A 20875-nucleotide genomic window follows, 5' to 3' on the forward strand; every position below is an offset into this window, starting at 1 on the left:
GTTGATTATGACATCATCAGTTGATTATGACATCATCAAATGATTATGACATCATCAAATGATTATGACATCATCAAATGATTATGACATCATCAGTTGATTATGACATCATCAGTTGATTATGACATCATCAAATGATTATGACATCATCAAATGATTATGACATCATCAGTTGATTATGACATCATCAAATGATTATGACATCATCAGTTGATTATGACATCATCAAATGATTATGACATCATCAGTTGATTATTGAGTAGTGACTGGAGACCAGATGGTCCCTCAGATTTTTAGCTCGCCAAAATGCCAGGGATGGTCTCTCAGGGAGCAAGTTTGCAATATTTGGATCCACCCGTAAGATCGGCCAAGCCTTTTGGAGGATAGACCTAACCCTATCTGATTGGGAACTCAAGGTAGTGATAAATCTTAATTTAGAGGGATCATCAGAATTAGATCGAGATGCATTGCCAAAGAGGAGATTGTGCCGTGTGGCTTGATGGACCTATTACAGTACCCGTGGATTTTAAACTGTTCCCTTAAATTCTCTGCCTGAATAAGGAACATATTTGACGGAGACGGAGAAATTGCCCCACAGGTACAGAATTGATCATATGGCGTGGATGGCCAGAGGAGGCATGCAAAAGTGTATTTATAGAAGTTTCTTTCCTATAGATGTCTGTCTGTATGGTACCAGTAGGGTCTCCCCTTATCGTCACATCAAGAAAATCCAAAGATTCGCCATTATATACGAATGTAAGATGGATATTGAGATCATTGTCATTAAGGGTATGGATCAACTGCTCAAGATCGACTGGAGTGCCCTGCCACATGAAGAAGATATTGTCTATGTACCTCGTCCAAAATGGGACGTGGTCAATCGACCCCAATTCATCAGACAGGAAGAGCCCGTCTATATGTCCCGGTTTTCCGAGTCTTCTGCCGGGACATTGGGTTCGTCCATGGATGAGTGCGAGGTGAACTCTATCCAGGGGTGTAAAGTGGCAAAAAATACTATCTGGTGGACTGGAAGGGCCATGGCCCAGAGGACAGAACCTATGAATCTGTGGAGCACATTCGGATCCGCTGCTCATTGCAGCCTTTGAACGTAGCGAGGCCCAAGGAGGGGGGTAATGTTAGGTGTCGAGTTCCTGCTGCTGCACAGGGAGAGTCTTGAACTATGTCTGCTGCAGTCTCCCATTCTTCTCCAGCCACAGTGGATCCTGCTCAGCGGAGAAATCGGTCCCAGCGCCTGGCTCAGACAGATACTGCACGTTTGGTTATTGCTGCCTTTCCAGGTTCAGCCATTATAACCAGTACAGTTCGGCAGCAAGCAGGTGCTCCTGGGACTAAGTCCTGCTTTTCTTCTTCTGAGCATGCCCAAGGGAAGACCTCTCATTGGAGATCGAGGGTCACATGCTCAGGTCCTGTAGCAGCTCCTATTGGTCCACTAGGAAGGTCCTGGAGAGCTACAACTATAAAAGGTTTGCATGTCTGGATGGCCATGTGCTAGTATCATTTCTGTTTGGCTGTTACCAGTGGATACTCTACCACTCAGTTCATATTTGGTGTGAGTCTGTTTAGCTTTGGAGCTGTACACTCAGGCAGGCTACTAGCGTCAGTGGGGGCAATTAGCCGTGGCTTAGTATCTGGTTCTTTCATGTGTGCGGTTAGCACAGAAGAGTTCCAAAGCAAGCACAACCCTAGTTAAGGTATTATTCCATGTGTACAGCACGACTCTGTGAGGCAACAGAGCTCGCTTTCATTTCACATGGGGTGAAGTTTAACCCACATGTGAGCTCAGTGTCCATCCGCCATTACTTTGCAGCAGGTGTCTCTGCACGGTGGACCCCGGGCTGCGAACGCACCTCGTATCAATCTTTCTGTTACTTGGTGCGTTCCGCTAGCCCTAACAGAAGCTATATCTGCTGATGCTGGTATAGGTGTATTTCAGTCAGTATCTTAACAAAAAGATGTGTTGAAAACTCTTCCCTCTGAAGCTATTATTCTGCAGATAGTTTGGTTTTCTACTTAGCAAGACTCCTTGTAAAAGGAGTATCTACAGTCATGTGAAAAAGTGTTTGCAACCTTTCTGATTTCCTATTCTTTTTCATGTTTGTCACACTTAAATGTTTTAGATCACCAACAAACTTAAACATTAAACAAGGATAACACAAGGAGAAATGGGCGGACACCTGGAAGTGAGCTCAACCGAACAGTTACAAAAAGTTAAGGTTTGTATACTAGAACAGTGCCCACACCTGAACCCGGACTCCATTCACTTGAATGGAGGGCCCGAACATCAAATGTTTACCACACTGTCATGTGCATGACAGTGCGGCAAACACCACTTCTGTTCGGCAGTAAAATCATCATCACCTGTCTGATAGCCGCAGCTCCCATGCTGTCAAAAGGTATAACGCATCTGTGATCTGAGGTATAAAGTTTACCTCTAGTAACTGCTGGTGGCTGATGAGATTTTTGCTCCCATCATCTGCCACCTTCTGCTGCTAATAACAGCGGGAGCAGAAAAGGCTGATGAGTAGTGTTGAGCATTCCGATACCGCAAGTATCGGGTATCGGCCGATACTTGTGGGTATCGGAATTCCGATACCGAGATCCGATACTTTTGTGGTATCGGGTATCGGTATCGAAACAACATTAATGTAAAAATGTGTAAAAGAGAGAATTAAAATAAAAAATATTGCTATACTCACCTCTCCGACGCAGCCTGCACCTTACCGAGGGAAGCGGCAGCGTTCTTTGTTTAAAATTCGCGCTTTTCTTTCCTTTACGTGAAGTCCCGGCTTGTGATTGGTTGCGTCGCAGTCACATGGTCGACGCAACCAATCACAGCAAGCCGTGACGTAATTTCAGGTCCTTAAGGATTTTAAAATTACGTCCCGGCTTTGTGATTGGTTGCGTCGCAGTCACATGGGCGACGCAACCAATCACAGCAAGCCGTGACATAATTTCAGGCCCTTAAGGATTTTAAAATTACGTCCCGGCTTTGTGATTGGTTGCGTCGCAGTCACATGGGCGACGCAACCAATCACAAGCCGTGACGTCACGGGAGGCTGGACACGCGCGCATTTTAAAATGCGCGCTTGTCCAGCCTCCCGTGACGTCCCGGCTTGTGATTGGTTGCATCGCGGTCAACCAATCACAAGCCGGGAGGCTGGACACGCGCGCATTTTAAAATGCGCGCTTGTCCAGCCTCCCGTGACGTCCCGGCTTGTGATTGGTTGCATCGCGGTCAACCAATCACAAGCCGGGAGGCTGGACACGCGCGCATTTTAAAATGCGCGCTTGTCCAGCCTCCCGTGACGTCCCGGCTTGTGATTGGTTGACCGCGACACAACCAATCACAAGCCGGGACGTCACGGGAGGCTGGACAAGCGCGCATTTTAAAATGCACGCATGTCCAGCCTCCCGGCTTGTGATTGGTTGACCGCGATGCAACCAATCACAAGCCGGGATGTCACGGGAGGCTGGACAAACGCGCATTTTAAAATGCGCGCGTGTCCAGCCTCCCGGCTTGTGATTGGTTGACCGCGATGCAACCAATCACAAGCCGGGACGTCACGGGAGGCTGGACAAGCGCGCATTTTAAAATGCGCGCGTGTCCAGCCTCCCGTGACGTCACGGCTTGTGATTGGTTGCGTCGCCCATGTGACTGCGACGCAACCAATCACAAAGCCGGGACGTAATTTTAAAATCCTTAAGGACCTGAAATTACGTCACGGCTTGCTGTGATTGGTTGCGTCGACCATGTGACTGCGACGCAACCAATCACAAGCCGGGACTTCACGTAAAGGAAAGAAAAGCGCAAATTTTAAACAAAGAACGCTGCCGCTTCCCTCGGTAAGGTGCAGGCTGCATCGGAGAGGTGAGTATAGCAATATTTTTTATTTTAATTCTTTCTTTTACACATTAATATGGTTCCCAGGGCCTGAAGGAGAGTTTCCTCTCCTTCAGACCCTGGGAACCATCAGGAATACCGTCCGATACTTGAGTCCCATTGACTTGTATTGGTATCGGGTATCGGTATCGGATTGGATCCGATACTTTGCCGGTATCGGCCGATACTTTCCGATACCGATACTTTCAAGTATCGGACGGTATCGCTCAACACTACTGATGAGTAGTGTTGAGCGATACCGTCCGATACTTGAAAGTATCGGTATCGGAAAGTATCGGCCGATACCGGCAAAGTATCGGATCCAATCCGATACCGATACCCGATACCAATACAAGTCAATGGGACTCAAGTATCGGACGGTATTCCTGATGGTTCCCAGGGTCTGAAGGAGAGGAAACTCTCCTTCAGGCCCTGGGAACCATATAAATGTGTAAAAGAAAGAATTAAAATAAAAAATATCGCTATACTTTACCTCTCCGACGCAGCCGGGACCTCAGCGCAGGAACCGGCAGCGTTGTTTGTTTAAAATTCCCGCTTTTACATGGTTACGCGAACTCCCGGCTTGTGATTGGTCAGGGCGCCCATGTTGCCGGGCCGCGGACCAATCACAGCAAGCCGTGACGAAAATACGTCACGGCTTGCTGTGATTGGTCCGCGTCCCGGCAACATGGCCGCCATTAACCAATCACAAGCCGTGACGTCACGGGAGGCTGGACTTGCGCGCTTTTGAAAAAGCGCGCGTGTCCAGCCTCCAGTGACGTCCCGGCTTATGATTGGTCACGGCGCCATGTTGCCGGGACGCGGACCAATCACAGCAAGCCGTGACGAAAATACGTCACGGCTTGCTGTGATTGGTCCGCGGCCCGGCAACATGGCCGCCATTAACCAATCACAAGCCGTGACGTCACGGGAGGCAGGACAAGCGCGCATTTTAAAATTGCGCGCGTGTCCAGCCTCCCGGCTTGTGATTGGTTGATCGCGGCGCAACCAATCATAAGCCGGGACGTCACTGGAGGCTGGACACGCGCGCTTTTTCAAAAGCGCGCAAGTCCAGCCTCCCGTGACGTCACGGCTTGTGATTGGTTAATGGCGGCCATGTTGCCGGGACGCGGACCAATCACAGCAAGCCGTGACGTATTTTCGTCACGGCTTGCTGTGATTGGTCCGCGGCCCGGCAACATGGGCGCCCTGACCAATCACAAGCCGGGAGTTCGCGTAACCATGTAAAAGCGGGAATTTTAAACAAACAACGCTGCCGGTTCCTGCGCTGAGGTCCCGGCTGCGTCGGACAGGTGAGTATAGCGATATTTTTTATTTTAATTCTCTCTTTTACACATTTTAACAATGTTAAAATGTGTAAAAGAGAGAATTAAAATAAAATGTTGTTCCGATACCCGATACCCGATACCACAAGAGTATCGGAATCCCGGTATCGGAATTCCGATACAGCAAGTATCGGCCGATACCCGATACTTGCAGCATCGGAATGCTCAACACTACTGATGAGTGTTCATCAGACTGCGACTGCGCTGTAAATAAATAAACAAAAAAAGGCATTGTTACTCTGTATTTGTGATAACCAGCCAATAAATAATTTAAAAAAACAGTCCCCCCATTTTTGACAAGCAGCCTAGCTAAAGCAGACAGCTGGGGGCTGGTATTCTCAGGCTGCTAAGGGGCCATGGATATTGGTCATCCCCTGCCTAAAAAAAAGCAGACTGCATTCACCCAGGAGAGGCACATTTATTAGATGTGCCTATCCTGGCTCTTTGCCTGGCTCTTACCACTTGCCCTGCAGTGGTGGCAAGTGAGGTTGAGAAGACGCCTCTCCATTACTAATCCTATAGTTGTATGGTAAATAAATACACAGAGAATAAAGTCCTTTTTTGAAATATAACAAAACATATTTTTCCATTCTTTTTTAAAAATAACAAACACAATTATACTCATCTAACACCCATTCCACTAAAGCCCTTGTCTTCTGTAATAAAACAAAAGCAAAAATCAACAATATCTCTCTCCTGTCCATCGTTCTGCAGTAGGCGTCAGCTGATGGGAGCAATAGTCCCATCCACCGACACCAGTGACCGGAGGTAAACTTTATACCTGCAATAACAGCTGCGGGCTCTCGTTGTAATTTGTCGGCTGTCTGACCGATTTTACCATCGATCAGAAGCAGTGTTTGCAGTGCTATCATGTACATGACAGCATGACAAGCACCTGGTGTGTGAAGGTCAAATCCCAACAGTAGCACGGACTTCCTGGTAAAGTTAGTATTTTGTGTCCGTGCCTGAACACTAGATGCTCGGTACAGACGCCAAACTTTACTGCTGGGGTTTGCCAATCTCTAAACACAAGTAAACATAAAATGCAGTTTTTAAATGAAAGTCTTTATTATTAAAGGGAACCTGTCAGAAGGATTGTGCTCAGTAACCTGCAGACAGTGTCAGTTCGGTACCACTATAATGATTAAAATTATACCTTGCTGTTTAATCTTTAATGTTTTGTGCTTCGGGGTGGGCATGTGGGGGAATCTTCATAAGGTGCTTTGCTTAGGGATTTACCAGTATGACTTCTGAAAGGTCACTGATCCCTCAGCGGCCTCCCGCCTAGTTTACATAATGAATATTATATATATAACCCCTTAACGACCAGAGGTATTTTTAGATTTGCATTTTTATTTTTTAGCCATAACTCTTATATTTTTTTGGTCAAAAAGGCCATGTGAGGGCTTGTATTTTGCGAGACGAGTTGTACTTTTGAACGACATCATTGGTTTTAACATATCATATACTGGAAAATGGGAAAAAAATTCCAAATGCTGTGAAATTGCCAAAAAAGTGAAATCCAACAGGTTTTTTTTACCATGTTCAATAGATGCTAAAGCTGATCTGCCATCATGATTCTAAAGGTCAGTATGAGTTCACAGACACCGAACATTCCAAAATTTGTTAAAAAAAAATTTCCGATACCCATAGCGTCTCCATTTTTCATGATCTCGGGTTGGTTGAGGGCTTTTTTTTTGCGTGCCAAGCTGATGGTTTTAATGATACCATTTTGATGCACATACGATCTTTTCATCCCCCATTATTGCATTGTAATGCATAGTTGCGGCGACCAAAAAAAGTAATTATGGCATTTTTACTTTTCTTCTCTTTACGTCGCTTAGCGTTTGGGTTAATTCCTTTTTTATATTGATAGATCAGAAGATTCTGAACACGGCGATACCAAATATGTGTATGTTTGATCTTTTTTAATTGTTTTATTTTGAATAGGGTGAAGGGGGTGATTTGAACTTTTACATTTTTAATTTTTTTATATTTTTAGAAACTTTTTTTGTTACTTTTGGCATGCTTCAATAGTCTCCATGGGAGACTAGAAGGTGCCATAACCTGTTATATACAGACAATGATCAGTTCGTCTGTATGTAGCAGAATTGCTCACTTGCTATGAGCAGTGACAGCCATAGAGCTCTGCTGGAGACCTCTGGTTGTTATGCCAACCCATTGGTGACCTGCGATCTCGTGAGGGGGGTCACCGATGGGCAGGATTTCCGGTGCACTTGCTGGAAGTGCACGTTAAATGCTTTGATCCACCCGTGGCTGTTAGAGTCACATGTCCTGATGTCCGAAAGGGGTTAAAAAAAATTCCCTCCTGCAGGTTGGTGCCGGCAGCGGCACCTCCACTGCACCATGATCACATCCATATTGTGCATTTAATTATTCTTCTTTATGGTATCCATAAATTCCTATTAAAAAAATCAGTTTGAAAATGGTGCCTGCAATGACTGTGCAGTAGCAGCTTTCTTGCTAGAGAAAAATATAAAGCCTCCTCCAAGTTGGCGCCACCGGTGCCTGTGCAGTAACATCTATCAAATCACTGATAGCTGCTACTGCATAGGTGCCGGCGGCATCATCTTTCTAGAGAAAAAAATTGTCTCTACTAATATAGCGCTAGCCGCGCCTGCGCAGTAGCATCTATCAGTCATCCGATAGATATTATTGCGCAGGCACCGGCCACGCCACCTTGGAGGAGGCTTTTTTATTCTATAGCAAGATGGCGCTGCTGAAGGAGGCATCGGCAGCGCCATCTTGGAAGAGGCAATTTTTTTTCTCTATCAAGATGTAACCGGCACAATAGCACCTATCGGATCGCCGATAGCTGCTACTGCGCAGGAGTAGCCGGTGCCATTTTCAAAATGATTTTTTTTTTAGATATTTATAGATACCATCACAAAGAATAATTAATTGCACAATATGAATGCAATCATTGTGCAGCGCAGGCATGCGCAAATGGGGGATTTTTTAAAAATGTATATAATATTCATTATATATACTAGGAGGCAGGTCACTGAGAGATCAGAGACCTGTCAGAAGCCATACTGGTGAATACCTAAGCATAGTATCACATGAAGACCCCCAAAGGCCCGCTCCTGAGCACGAGCATATCATTAACTCAAAACTGAAAATAAAGATTAAACAACAACCACATAAAGAATTTCATCAACCAAGGTATCATTTTAATCAGTAAAATGGCGCCAATGTCTGTAGGTTACTCAGCACAATCCTACTGACAGGTTCTCTTTAAGAGAAAAAGAAATCCAAACCTACAAGGACCTGTGTGAAAAAATGAATGTCCCCTTAAAACATAAATTAACTGTCGTTTATCACATTTTTGGAAAGCTGAGTTCCAATTCCCTAGCCACACCCAGGCCTGATTGTTCTCAATCAAGAAACCACTTAAATAGGATCTGCCTGAAAAAGTGAAGACCAAAAGATATTCAAAAGCTAGACATCATGTCAAAGAAATTCTGGATTAAATGAGGAACAAAATAAGATCTATCAGTCTGGAAAAGTTTATAAAACCATTTCTAAAGCTTTGAGACTCCAAAGATCCACAGCGAGAGCCATTATTCACAAATGACAAAAACATGGAACAGTGATGAACCTTCCCAGGAGTGGCTGGCTGAGGAAAATTAACCCAAGAGCACAGCAACAACTCATCCAAGAGGTCACAAAATTCCCCACAACAACATCCAAAGAACAACAGACTTCACTTGTCTTAGTTAAGGTCAATGATCATGACTACACCATAAGAAAGAGACTGGGCAAAAATGGGCAGCATGAGAGACTTCCAAGATGTAAACCACTGCTGAGCAATAAGAACATAAAAGACTTTTCTCAGTTTTGTCAGAAAACATATTGATGATCCCCAAGACTTTTCTGAGAATACTCTGTTGGCTGACGAAACAAAAGTTGAACTTTCTGAAAGGTGTATTTCCCATTACATCTAGCATAGAAGTAACATAGCATTTCAGAAAAGGAACTTCATACCAACAGTAAAATATGGCGGCAGTGCGATGGTCTGGGCCTGTTTTGCTGCTTTAGGACCTGGAATCAGTTTTTCACACAGGGCCCTACTGTCATGTCGGACGCTGTTCACACTAGGGCGTCCGACAGACAGCGGTAATTCCACTTACGTCTACTACATGCTCAGTGGCGTCGGCTAGACTTTATCCAGCTTGCTCAGGGTTAATCTAGCTGGTAATTTGGTTGGAGGCTGGGTCACGCCCACGGCCTTTAAATAGTCGTGCTGGACATTGGGCGTCGCCGATTATAGCTTGTGCTTTGTGCCTAGTGATTCTGGTCTGGAGTGGTGGTCTTGTTGTAGGAATATCGTAGCTGGTGGTGTATTATCCTTTGTCATATTCCTCCTTCCTATATTTGTATTTGTTTTGCCCTGTGCACATTATAGTGTATTCCTGTGTGTCTGCGGCGTGGTGCGTTTTTCTGTTCTCCCTGTCTGTGCTTTCTGTGGGGATTGGTGTGTGGTCTCTTCACTGGGTGGCGGGTGTAGGTTTCAGCTTAGGGCTGAAACAGGAGACAGGGTCAGGCCTGGCGGCCCAGACATGCACACCTTTAGTGTAACTTCTGGGAAAGGGACAGACAGGGTTTCCCTAGCCTGAGGGAATTTGCAGGGGCCCAGGTAACCAGCCTTAGTCTATCCAGTACTCCCGTGACACCTTCATTTAAAAACTGCACTTTGTATTTAGTTGTGTTACCTTTTTTTAATATTTTAATTTGTTTTGTGATTTGAAACATTTAAGGAAGGAGGCAAACACTTTTTCACACAACTGTATCTGTGTACTGGATGTTTCAATGGGAATAAAATGTGACAGTTGCCATTGCTTTGCTGTAAAGGCCCTGCATGGGCTTGAAATGCATAGGACAACTGTTTCTTTTAATGTATTTGTCTTTCAATTGCAGATGCTGGAAACATCCACTTTAACTTATTCACATCCCTGGGAACCAGCCTACACTCCTGTCTGTGCCTTGCACCCAAAAAGCTAGTGTTGTTATCTTGAAGAGGTGAGCTGATGAATTTTATTTTTCTATAATGTCACTTTTCTGTAATTTTAATATACTGCAGATTTTCAGCCTGAAATCTAGCTACACTCGCTTTTCTGTATATTGTAAAAATGTTGTTATAAAAATTACATTCATTTAAAAAAAAACATTTAGTTTATTTATGCCAGGAAAATGTAAGGGAATGATAAATCTGGCCAAAGTTTTTCTTAAACAAGATAACAATTCACATAAAACTTTAATGGGCAGAGACTCACAACATAAAATAATTTACATTGACCTTAATACCCTTTAAATAACAGTAGCAGTTTTGTTACTTAAGTTCTCGGGACTCTTTTTATTGACAAGTCCCAATTCCCACACTAGCTTAATTTTGATGTGCTGCTCCAGAGAGACCAATGCTCAAAATTAATCTTTTAATCATTTCAATAAATTACAAACTGTCATAGTTAGATACATCAAGAATAAAGGTAAATCCCTCTGTAGAATTGACTGACATACTTTGTGTTGACAAGATTTCCACAAGCACAATTCCCGTTTCTTATCTTAGCTTTTTAATTGATCATTCTGAAATACTACTATAACTTGAAAAAAAAGAATTGTTAGGCCTTACCATTTACATTTTGTCTTTATTTTATCAGTAATTATTACATATGTGTAGTTTAATTTAAAAAATCACAGACACAATGATTTCTAAATTAACATTGGTTCCCAGACGGTCTCAACTTTCTCATCAAGTGATTACTTTCCACACAGAGACATGTTAGTATTGTTGCTATTTACTATACTCATGCTGCATCACAAAGAAAACAATTACCATATATACTCGAGTATAAGCCGACCCAAGTATAGGTCGAGACCCTTAATTTTGCCACAAAAAACTGGGAAAACTTAATGACTCGAGTATAAGCCTAGGGTGGAAAATGCAGCAGCTACCGGTAAATGTCAAAAATACAAATAGATACCAATAAAAGTAAAATTAATTGAGACATCAGTAGTTTAAGTGTTTTTGAATATCCATATTGAATCAGGAGCCCCATATAATGCTCTATACAAAACGAACCCCATATAATGCTCCATAAAGTTTGATGGGCCCCATAAGATGCTCCATATTAAAATATGCCCCATATAATGCTGCACAAATGCGGATTATGGCCCCATAAGATGCTCCATGCAGACATTTGCCCCATATAATGCGGCACAAACGTTGATTATGGCCCCATAAGATGCTCCATAAAGATATCTGCCCCATATAAAGCAGCACAAACATTGATTATGGCCCAAAAGATGCTCCATGTAGACATTTGCCCCATATAAAGCTGCACAAACATTGATTATGGCCCCATAAGATGCTCCATGTAGACATTTGCCCCATATAAAGCTGCACAAACATTGATTATGCCCCATAAGATGCTCCATGTAGACATTTGCCCCATATAAAGCTGCACAAACATTGATTATGGCCCCATAAGATGCTCCATGTAGACATTTACCCCGTATAAGCTGCACAAACATTGATTATGCCCCATAAGATGCTCCATGTAGACATTTGCCCCATATAAAGCTGCAAAAACATTAATTATGGCCCATAAGATGCTCCATGCTAACTGGCTATGTTAAGGGATGGGGGCAGTGTTCTGGATCACTGCGTTGAGAAACACGTGATGGTATCTCCGCGGTGTTGGATGTTTTGATCTCCCCGAGGTCATTCATCCTTATGTTTATAGTCATTTCACTAGGCACTGCTTCTAATAGCCAGTTTCCTACTCCACACTGATGAGGGGCAAATACCCCGAAACAGCTGTCTGTGGATGGATACCATGTTTTGGCATAGGTGGTTTTCCTTTATTGGATGCTGCCCTTCCCGTGGTTGTTCCTTCCCGGTGGAGGACCTGGCTATTCATTGCTTGCATTGAGAAACACGTGATGGTGCTTCCCAAACAGAGTAATGCATGCATTAGTCCCTAATTCTAATGCTGGGTCACTTACCAGATAGTCAGACCTCAATGAAATCGAGGACTGTGGAACGCCCGCCATGGCCGTGGTGTACTTGGTACTGGGTCCGGTCATTAAAGGGATTTGTCATGGCAGCGGCGACCTGGTCCGTGCCCTGGGCGCCCATGTTAAAGTGACAGTCTTAAAAGGGGTTTGTGAAATAGGAAATGTTTGTGATACCACCTGTGGTATTCAGTCAGGGATGACCAACGCTGCTTACAGGGGTCCACTGGGGTGATGTTATGGAAGTTGGGATGGTATGGCTTCCCATAGGTGAAGCTGGGTCCCCAGGGCTCCCGGTGTAGCAGAGACAGGTGGTAGGTGGTGTAGAAAGAAACAGAGGACACAGGGTTGCAGTCTCTTTACCTCTTTACTGTATGATTCAGGCAGCCACACTCCAGGGTACCGGATCTCAGGTGCAGGTGGTGGTCTGGCTTGCTTGTAAGCGTCTCAGGAATCCCCCTAACCAGTTGGAGTTGGAAGCCTTCCTTCTAGCGCTGTGGTGTTGTATTCCCTTGCTGCCTTAGGCCTCACACAAGGTCCTCACATTCTCTCTGGCCCCCTTTAGGTAGGGCACTACCCGTACGACAGGTAACTAGAGCCTATTTACAGGATCTCTATCATAACCCGGGCTGTATCTGTTACTGTGTCCTCATGTGTTAATGGTGGACAGGTAACTTGAAATCTAGCTGTCCTCCGGTTTCTGCTGTGGGGAATGAAGTTACCCCCACAACCTAGGTCTTTGGCTACCAGTATCTGTGCTCAGCATGGAGGATGTTCAGTCACAACTTCTCTCTCCAGCTCTTCCCTTCACCTTTGCTCCTTCCTCCTTTCAGTCTCTTTACAAGTTGCTCTGCTCTCTTTTTCCTTCCCAGGAGCTGCAGAATCACTCATCTGCATGGCCCCAGCTTTTCTTCCTCACTCCTCCCTCTCCTGCGCTGGTACGTCTGAACTATCTCCTACCCTGGAATAGCCACTGCACTCCTGAATCCCATGTACTTCACTCCCTCTTTCCTAACTGCTGGTACGTCTGAACTATCTCCTACCCTGGAATAGCCACTGCACCCCTGAATCCCATGTACTTCTCTACCTCTGTTCTAAGTGGTACTTTGCTTCTTTTTCCCTGACTTTGAATTCCTGTATCATTGTGAAAATTTTCTGACTGTATATTGACATATCTGTGCTCCTCACACCTAGCCCCACCTTTTGATCTTATCCTGCCTCTGTCTCCATCTTTGGTAGTCAAATCTTGTATTAACTGCAATCTGCTAATTGTCCCCTGCTGTGGACTTTCCTCCACCTCCTTCCTCCCCTCCCTGTTTCACCTGGCTTCATTTCTTGGTCATTAGAATGGTATAAGTTGCATGGAGCGGGTCAGATCTGACTTTAGTCAGATGTGACATAATTTCAAGTGACATATTTTAAGTGTATCATCTGAAATATATCAGAAATAGTCCAGAAATTGGCCAGACAGTAAGACTAATCACTGTATTCCAACTTTACTTACCTTTCTTTTCTTCCCTGCTCTTTAACCATGCTCACATTTCCCCCACCGTTTTTGCTCCAATAATCCTCACTCTCCTCCACTAACCCCATACCCCTGCACCCTCAAACCACATAACTATCTCCCCCTCTCTCTTACCCCCCACCTCGCTCCATCTGCAGTCCTGCTTTCTAACCTCAGACCTCTACCACCAAAATATAATATAAGCCAATCAATCTCCTTCACCCACCTGCTTCTTTCTCTGCTTATTCTCACTGCTGGCGACACATCCCCCCAATCCTGCCCCCCGCCTCATTCATCACTAATCCTCACCCCTATCCTCCTCACACTATGAGAAACTATCGCAACCCCTCACAGTTAAAATCTGTGCCACTGACCTCCACCCCCCTGCTTCCTCTCTCTGGGGCACTTTGGAATGCCCACTCTGTCTGCAACAAGCTCCACATGGTCCATGATCTCTTCACTTCCCGCAACCTTTCCTTTCTGGCCCTCACTGAGACCTGACTGACGCCCCCTGACATGGCCTCCCCTGCTGCACTGAGTTACGGTGGCCTCCAATTTACCCACACTCCTCGCTCTGGCAACAGACATGGTGGAGGAGTGGGTATCCTTCTTTCTAAAAATTGTTCCTTCAACCCTATCCAACCCCCACCCTCCCTTATCCTCCCTTCTTTCGAGGTTCACTCTGTCCGTATCTACGCTCCCTCCAATCTCCAAATGGCTGTCATATACCGACCACCGGGCTCAGCCACTGCCTTCATCGACCAATTCTCCACCTGGCTCCTTCACTTTCTCTCTGCTGACATCCCCACCATCATCATGGGTGACTTTAATATCCCTACTGACACCCGCCAGCCAGCAGCCTCCAAGCTCCTGGCCCTTACTTCATCCTTTGGACTCACTCAGTGGTCCTCCACAGCCACCCACACAGACGGACATACACTAGACCTCATCTTCACCCACCTCTGTTTCTTATCTAACCTCTCCCTTCCCCCTATCTGACCACCATCTACTCACCTTCTCATCCTTGTCCTCCTCACCCACCCCCCTTGTCCAGCCATTACCACATCCTCACAGAAACCTCGCACATCTAGACATTCACAGACTCTCAGACTCTCTTCTACCTCTGTCCTCCATATCTTCACTCCACGACACAGACAGCGCCACCGCTTTTTATAACTCCACCCTCACATCCGCCATAGACTCAGTTGCCCCTCTCATGCATGGCACAGTGCGACGAACCAATTGGCAACCTTGGCATAACAATCTAAAAAAAAAACTTTGACAAGCATCCAGGGTTGCGGAGCAGCGTTGGAAGAAAACACGCCTGCCAGACGACTTCACTGATTTCAAACAACCTACATTTGACATCAAATTAGCCCTCACCTCCGCTAAACAGACCTATTTCCCTAACCTTGTATCTTCACTATCCTACAACCCCAAACAACTATTCAGCACATTTACCTCCCTCCTCTGCCCACCACTGCCACCTCCAACTCCCCTCATCTCTTCCGAGGACTTTGCCACCTACTTCAAAAACAAGATCGACCAAACAAGGCAAACCCTAACTGTTCCACCACCCCAACCACTCCATATACCAGACCTCTGCCCTTCCCTAATAACCTCCCTCTCCAACATCACTGAAGGAGAGCTTACTCGCCTCTTTTCCAAATCGCACCTCACCACCTGTGCACTTGATCCCATCCCCTCCCACCTGCTCCCCAACCTCACTAACATGCTCATTTCAGCCCTAACCCATCTCTTCAACCTATCACTATCTTCTGGTACCTTCCCCTCTGCCTTCAAACATGCCACCATCACACCCATCCTCAAAAAAACTAACCTTGACCCAACTGCTATGCCCAGCTACCGCCCCATATCACTGCTCCCATTTGCTTCGAAACTCCTTGAGCAGCATGTCCATGCTCAAATTTCCTCCCACCTCTCATCTAACTCTCTCCTTGACAACCTCCAATCTGGGTTCCGCCCCCACCACTCCACCGAAACTGCTCTGACCAAAATTACTAATGACTAAGTCACAGCCAAAGCTAACAGACAGTTCTCCATCCTCCTCCTTCTTGACCTGTCCTCTGCTTTCGACACAGTCGATCACTGCCTACTGCTACAGATTCTTTCTTCCCTTGGCATCAAGGACCTTGCCCTGTCCTGGATTGCCGCATACCTTTCCGACCGCACATTTAGTGTTTCCCACTCCCACACCACCTCCTCATCCCGGCTTCTCTCTGTTGGAGTCCCTCAAGGCTCTGTCCTAGGGCCCCTACTTTTTTCCATCTATACCCTTGGCCTAGGACAACTCATAAAGTCCCATGGCTTCCAGTACCACCTGTATGTGGACGACACTCAGATCTACCTCTCTGGCTCAGACGTCACCTCTCTGCTGTCCAGAATCCCAAAGTGTCTGTCAGCCATATCCTCCTTCTTCACCTCTCGCTTCCTAAAACTCAATGTAGACAAAACCGAACTCATCATCTTTCCCCCATCTCATGTATTCCCCCTACCTGACCTATCTATTATGGTAAACGGCATCACACTCTCTCCCGCACCTGAAATCCACTGCCTCGGGGTAACTCTCGACTCTGCCCTGTCCTTCAAACCACACGTCCAAACTCTTGCCACCTCCTGTCGCCTCCAACTCAAAAATATTGCCAGAATCCATCCCTTCCTCAGCCCACAATCTACCAAAACTCTTGTGCATGCCCTCATCATCTCTCGCCTCGACTACTGCAACACCCTCCTCTGTGGCCTCCCCACTAATTCTCTTGCACCACTCCAGTCTGTCCTCAACTCTGCTGCCCGGCTAATCCACCTCTCTCCTCACTACTCCCCTGCTTCTCCCCTCTGCAAATTTCTCCACTGGCTCCCAATTCCCCAACGAATCCAGTTCAAACTACTAACACTGATCTACAAAGCCATCCACAACCTGTCCCCTCCCTATATCTCTGAACTTATCTCCCAATACCTTCCCTCACGTAATCTCCGATCCTCCCAAGACCTCCTACTCTCCTCCACACTTATTCGTTCCTCACACAACCGCCTCCAAGATTTCTCCCGAATATCCCCCATCCTCTGGAATTCCATGCCTCAACACGTCCGACTATCCACCACCCTTGGATCTTTCAGATGGAACCTGAAAACCCATCTCTTCAAGAAAGCCTACAGCCTGCAATAACCATTCTGCCGCCTCGCCAGAGCAGCCGCCTCACCACCGCCAGAGCTGCAGCACCTCTGACCTTCTGTCTCTTCCGCACTATCCCATAGAATGTAATTCCGCAAGGACAGGGTCCTCTCTCCCCTCTGTACCAGTCTGTCACTGTAAACGTGTTTACTGTAAATGATATCTGTAACTCTGTTTGTAACCCCTTTCTCATGTACAGCACCATGGAATTAATGGTGCTATATAAATAAATAATAATAATAATAATAATAACAACAGGGATGGGCACTATGAATATCTGGTGATGCCCTTCGGGCTCTGTAATGCCCCAGCCGTTTTCCAAGTCTTTGTGAATGACATCTTCCGGGATATGCTCACCACCTCGGTTGTAGTCTGTCTGGATGATATTCTCATCTACTATCCAGATATTGATTCCCATCGGAGAGATGTTTGCAAAGTCTTCAACCTCTTACGGGCAAACTCCCTCTACGCCAAGTTGGAGAAGTGTGTGTTTGAGCAGGAGTCCTTGCCTTTCCTTGGTTATATCATCTCTGCCCAGGGTTTGGCTATGGATCATGCCAAGCTACAGGCTGTGATGGATTGGCAGGAACCCCATTCACTTAAAGCGGTGCAGCGCTTTATGGGGTTCATTAATTACTATCGCCAGTTCATTCCACACTTCTCAACTTTGAATACCACAGGATCTCACAATTAGATATCACTTTAACTCTTAAATACACTATAACACCATAACCTCTATTGTATATTAATCAATGAGGTAGAGAGTATTTTCCAAAATATCAATATTTTATTATATACATAAGCAAGATTCATTTACATGGGAGTAGAGTACCACAAACCAAGCAGGTTCAAAAGGGGAATACAACCAGGTCTGTTACATGTAACATTTTATACCATCAAAATTTAATAAAGCATTATTTTGTAAACATGGATGCCTTAACCATAAAGGGTTTTGTATATATCCATACCAAATTTTGTGCAAAGTTGCTGTGTACAGTAAGAAACCAAAATATGTCTGGCCCTTTAAGAGGGAAGTAAATATAAAATAACCAAAGACACATATATGTATAGAGCCAATTTATCCTAGATGCTAGTTATAGCTAATAGGAAATTAAGTATAATCTGCAAGTGCAGTATAATACAATCCCACTGTGGAATAAGCTCCAAGTGCCATGTAGAGATTAAGAGCCCAAACTATAAAGCATGTGTCAGGATATAACTTACTGCAAAAATGGAGACCTGGACCCCAGCCTGCCGCCCCGATGCGCGTTTCGCTGCTCTTCTTCAGGAGAAGTGGAGACATCTCTTGGAGGGAGCTCGCTTTCCCTTCCAGGTATTCACTGACCACAAGAACTTGGTATATCTACAGACGGCCCAGCGGCTGAATTCTTGCCAGACTAGATGGTCCCTGTTCTTCTCCCGGTTTCATTTTACTCTCCATTTTCTCTCCGAGGAGAAGAACATTCATGCCGACGCTCTCTCCCGCACCGTAGTGTCAACTGAGGAGGAGCCTCGGCTTATTGTCCCTTCTGAGAGCCTAAGAACTGTGGCTCCAGTTTCGCTAGAGTCCGCGCCCCCGGGCAAGACTTTCGTGCCAGCGAATTTGCGACCAGAGGTTCTCTCTTGGGCTCCCTCGTCCAGAGTGGGTGGGCATATTGGGACCAAATGGACATCTGAGCTTTTGGCGAGGATGTACTGGTGGCCGCATATGGCTCGTGACGTCGGGGACAATATTCGGGCGTGCGTTTCCAGCGCCCAGAATCAGTCTCCTCGGCAATGGCCTGCTGGGTTGCTTTACCCCCTGCCGGTGGCAGACAGGCCCTGGGAGATGGTCGGGATGGACTTCGTGGTGGGCTTACCCAAGTCTCGTAGCTGCACCGTTATCTGGGTTGTCACCGATCATTTCTCTAAGATGGTGCACTTGGTGCCGCTTCCACGGTTACCTTCTGCCGTTTACTCAGCATAGAGTAAATGGCGAATGGGTTGGTAGAGAGGACCAACCAGACTCTGGTGACATACTTGCGACATTTTGTCCCTGCTAGGCAGGATGACTGGGCATCTTTGCTACCTTGGGCGGAATTTGCCTTGAACAACACCATAGCTGATTCCACTAAGCAGACTCCTTTTCTCCTTAATTACGGCCAGCATCCGCGTGTCCCTGTGCCCATGCCCGTGTCACCCACTGATACTAGGGTGGCAGACTGGGCAGTGGAGGCATGTGACATTTGGGACCACACACAGGATGCCATCCAGGCCTCCAAGGAGAGAATGAGGGTTTCTGCTGATACACACCGGCGCCCCGCTCCGACCTTTGCTCCTGGCAACTTAGTGTGGCTCTCAGCCCGTAACATCAGGCTGCGAGTTGAGTCCACTAAGTTTGCGCCTCACTACATTGGCCCGTTCAAGGTTCTGGAACAGGTCAAACCTGTGGTCTACCGTTTGGCCATTCCTCCGTGCCTTGGTGTCACCGACACTTTCCACGTCTCTCTCTTAAAGCACGTCCATTTGTCCCGGTTTTCCGAGTCATCTGCCGGGACGTCGGGTTCATCTGCAGCACCCCAAAGTCCTGGTCGTTGCAGTAATTTCGCTCTTCCACCAGGGGGAGTGGTATTATGTCTGATGGTGCTAAAGGAGTTCACCTAACAGGTATCACAAGTCACACACTACACTTCACACTCCAATCCACCAGGGGGAGCCTTGCTTCTATCTATTAGGGCACTCCTCACATACGGGTAAAACTGGTGGGTTGGATAGGAAGTCAGATAGAAGCTGTCTGGGTTTGACCCAGAGAGGACCTGTCAGGCAGACAGGGGGAAAGGAGGAACATCGGAGCTGCATACAGAGGGTCCCTGTCAGGGGTGGGATCCTGACAGAGGCCAAGCACGAGATAGAATGTTACGGAGCTGCACCTGCCCCTACGTGCCGCAGCATCCTAAGAAAGGACAAGAAAAGAATTGTATTGTGGAGAGTGAGAAACGAGGTCACAGCACAAGGAGATAATACTGGGAGGAGTTCTGCCCCAAGATCGGCAGCCTCCTTCTGAGGCGCGTAGCTGGTGGCCAGAACACCGAGGGAGTAATAGACTCTACGAATTACTTCAGAGACCAGCAGGACAGTCAATTCCAAGCAGGGAAGTGCTACAACACAAAGGCGCTAGTAGGAAGGCTACTGATTTCCACATGGATAAGGGAACTCTGGATGTGCCTTCAGACTGGCCAGATTCCACCTGCCCTGTGACCAGTGCTCTGGACTGTGGATGCTGAAGCCGTCAGTAAAAGGTAAAGAGACTGCAACCTTGTGTCCTCGTTATTCACTACATCTTATACTATCACCATCTATACTTCTGGGAAGCCCTGGGAGTACACTTCACCTGTCTTGTTTCTTGTCTTGTTCCATTTCCTTGTCTGAACTAAGTCTTATCTCGGTCTCCTTGTCTGTGGCTTCTGTCCCTGCTCTGTCCCTTTCTCGTGTTCTCAGTCTGCTTATGCTACACTATCTCTTGCTGCTCTACCATTCCTATCCGCAGCCTTGCGGTTCTCTTCCAGTCTGAACAGGTCCCAACCTGTTCCTTCTTTTTCCTTTCCTTCTGGCTTGTTTCCGTACCTGCATCTCCTGTGTGAACAGGTCCCAACCTGTTCCTTCATACCTCATTCCTTTCTGCTTGTTTCCTTTCCTGCACCTCCTGTGTGAACAGGTCCCTACCTGTTCCTCTATACTACATGTCCGTACCTGCACCTCCTGTGTGAACAAGTCCCTACCTGTTCCCCCATACTACATATCCGTACCTGCACCTCCAGTTTGAACAGGTCCTTACCTGTTCCTTCATAAACCACATCAACCAGTCCTGTGTTCTCTGCCGTGCCTTCCAATCCAGTGTTCCTGCCAGTGCTGCC

This window comes from Ranitomeya variabilis, chromosome 1, assembly GCF_051348905.1.
Source record: "Ranitomeya variabilis isolate aRanVar5 chromosome 1, aRanVar5.hap1, whole genome shotgun sequence".
In the NCBI taxonomy this organism is placed as follows: domain Eukaryota; kingdom Metazoa; phylum Chordata; class Amphibia; order Anura; family Dendrobatidae; genus Ranitomeya; species Ranitomeya variabilis.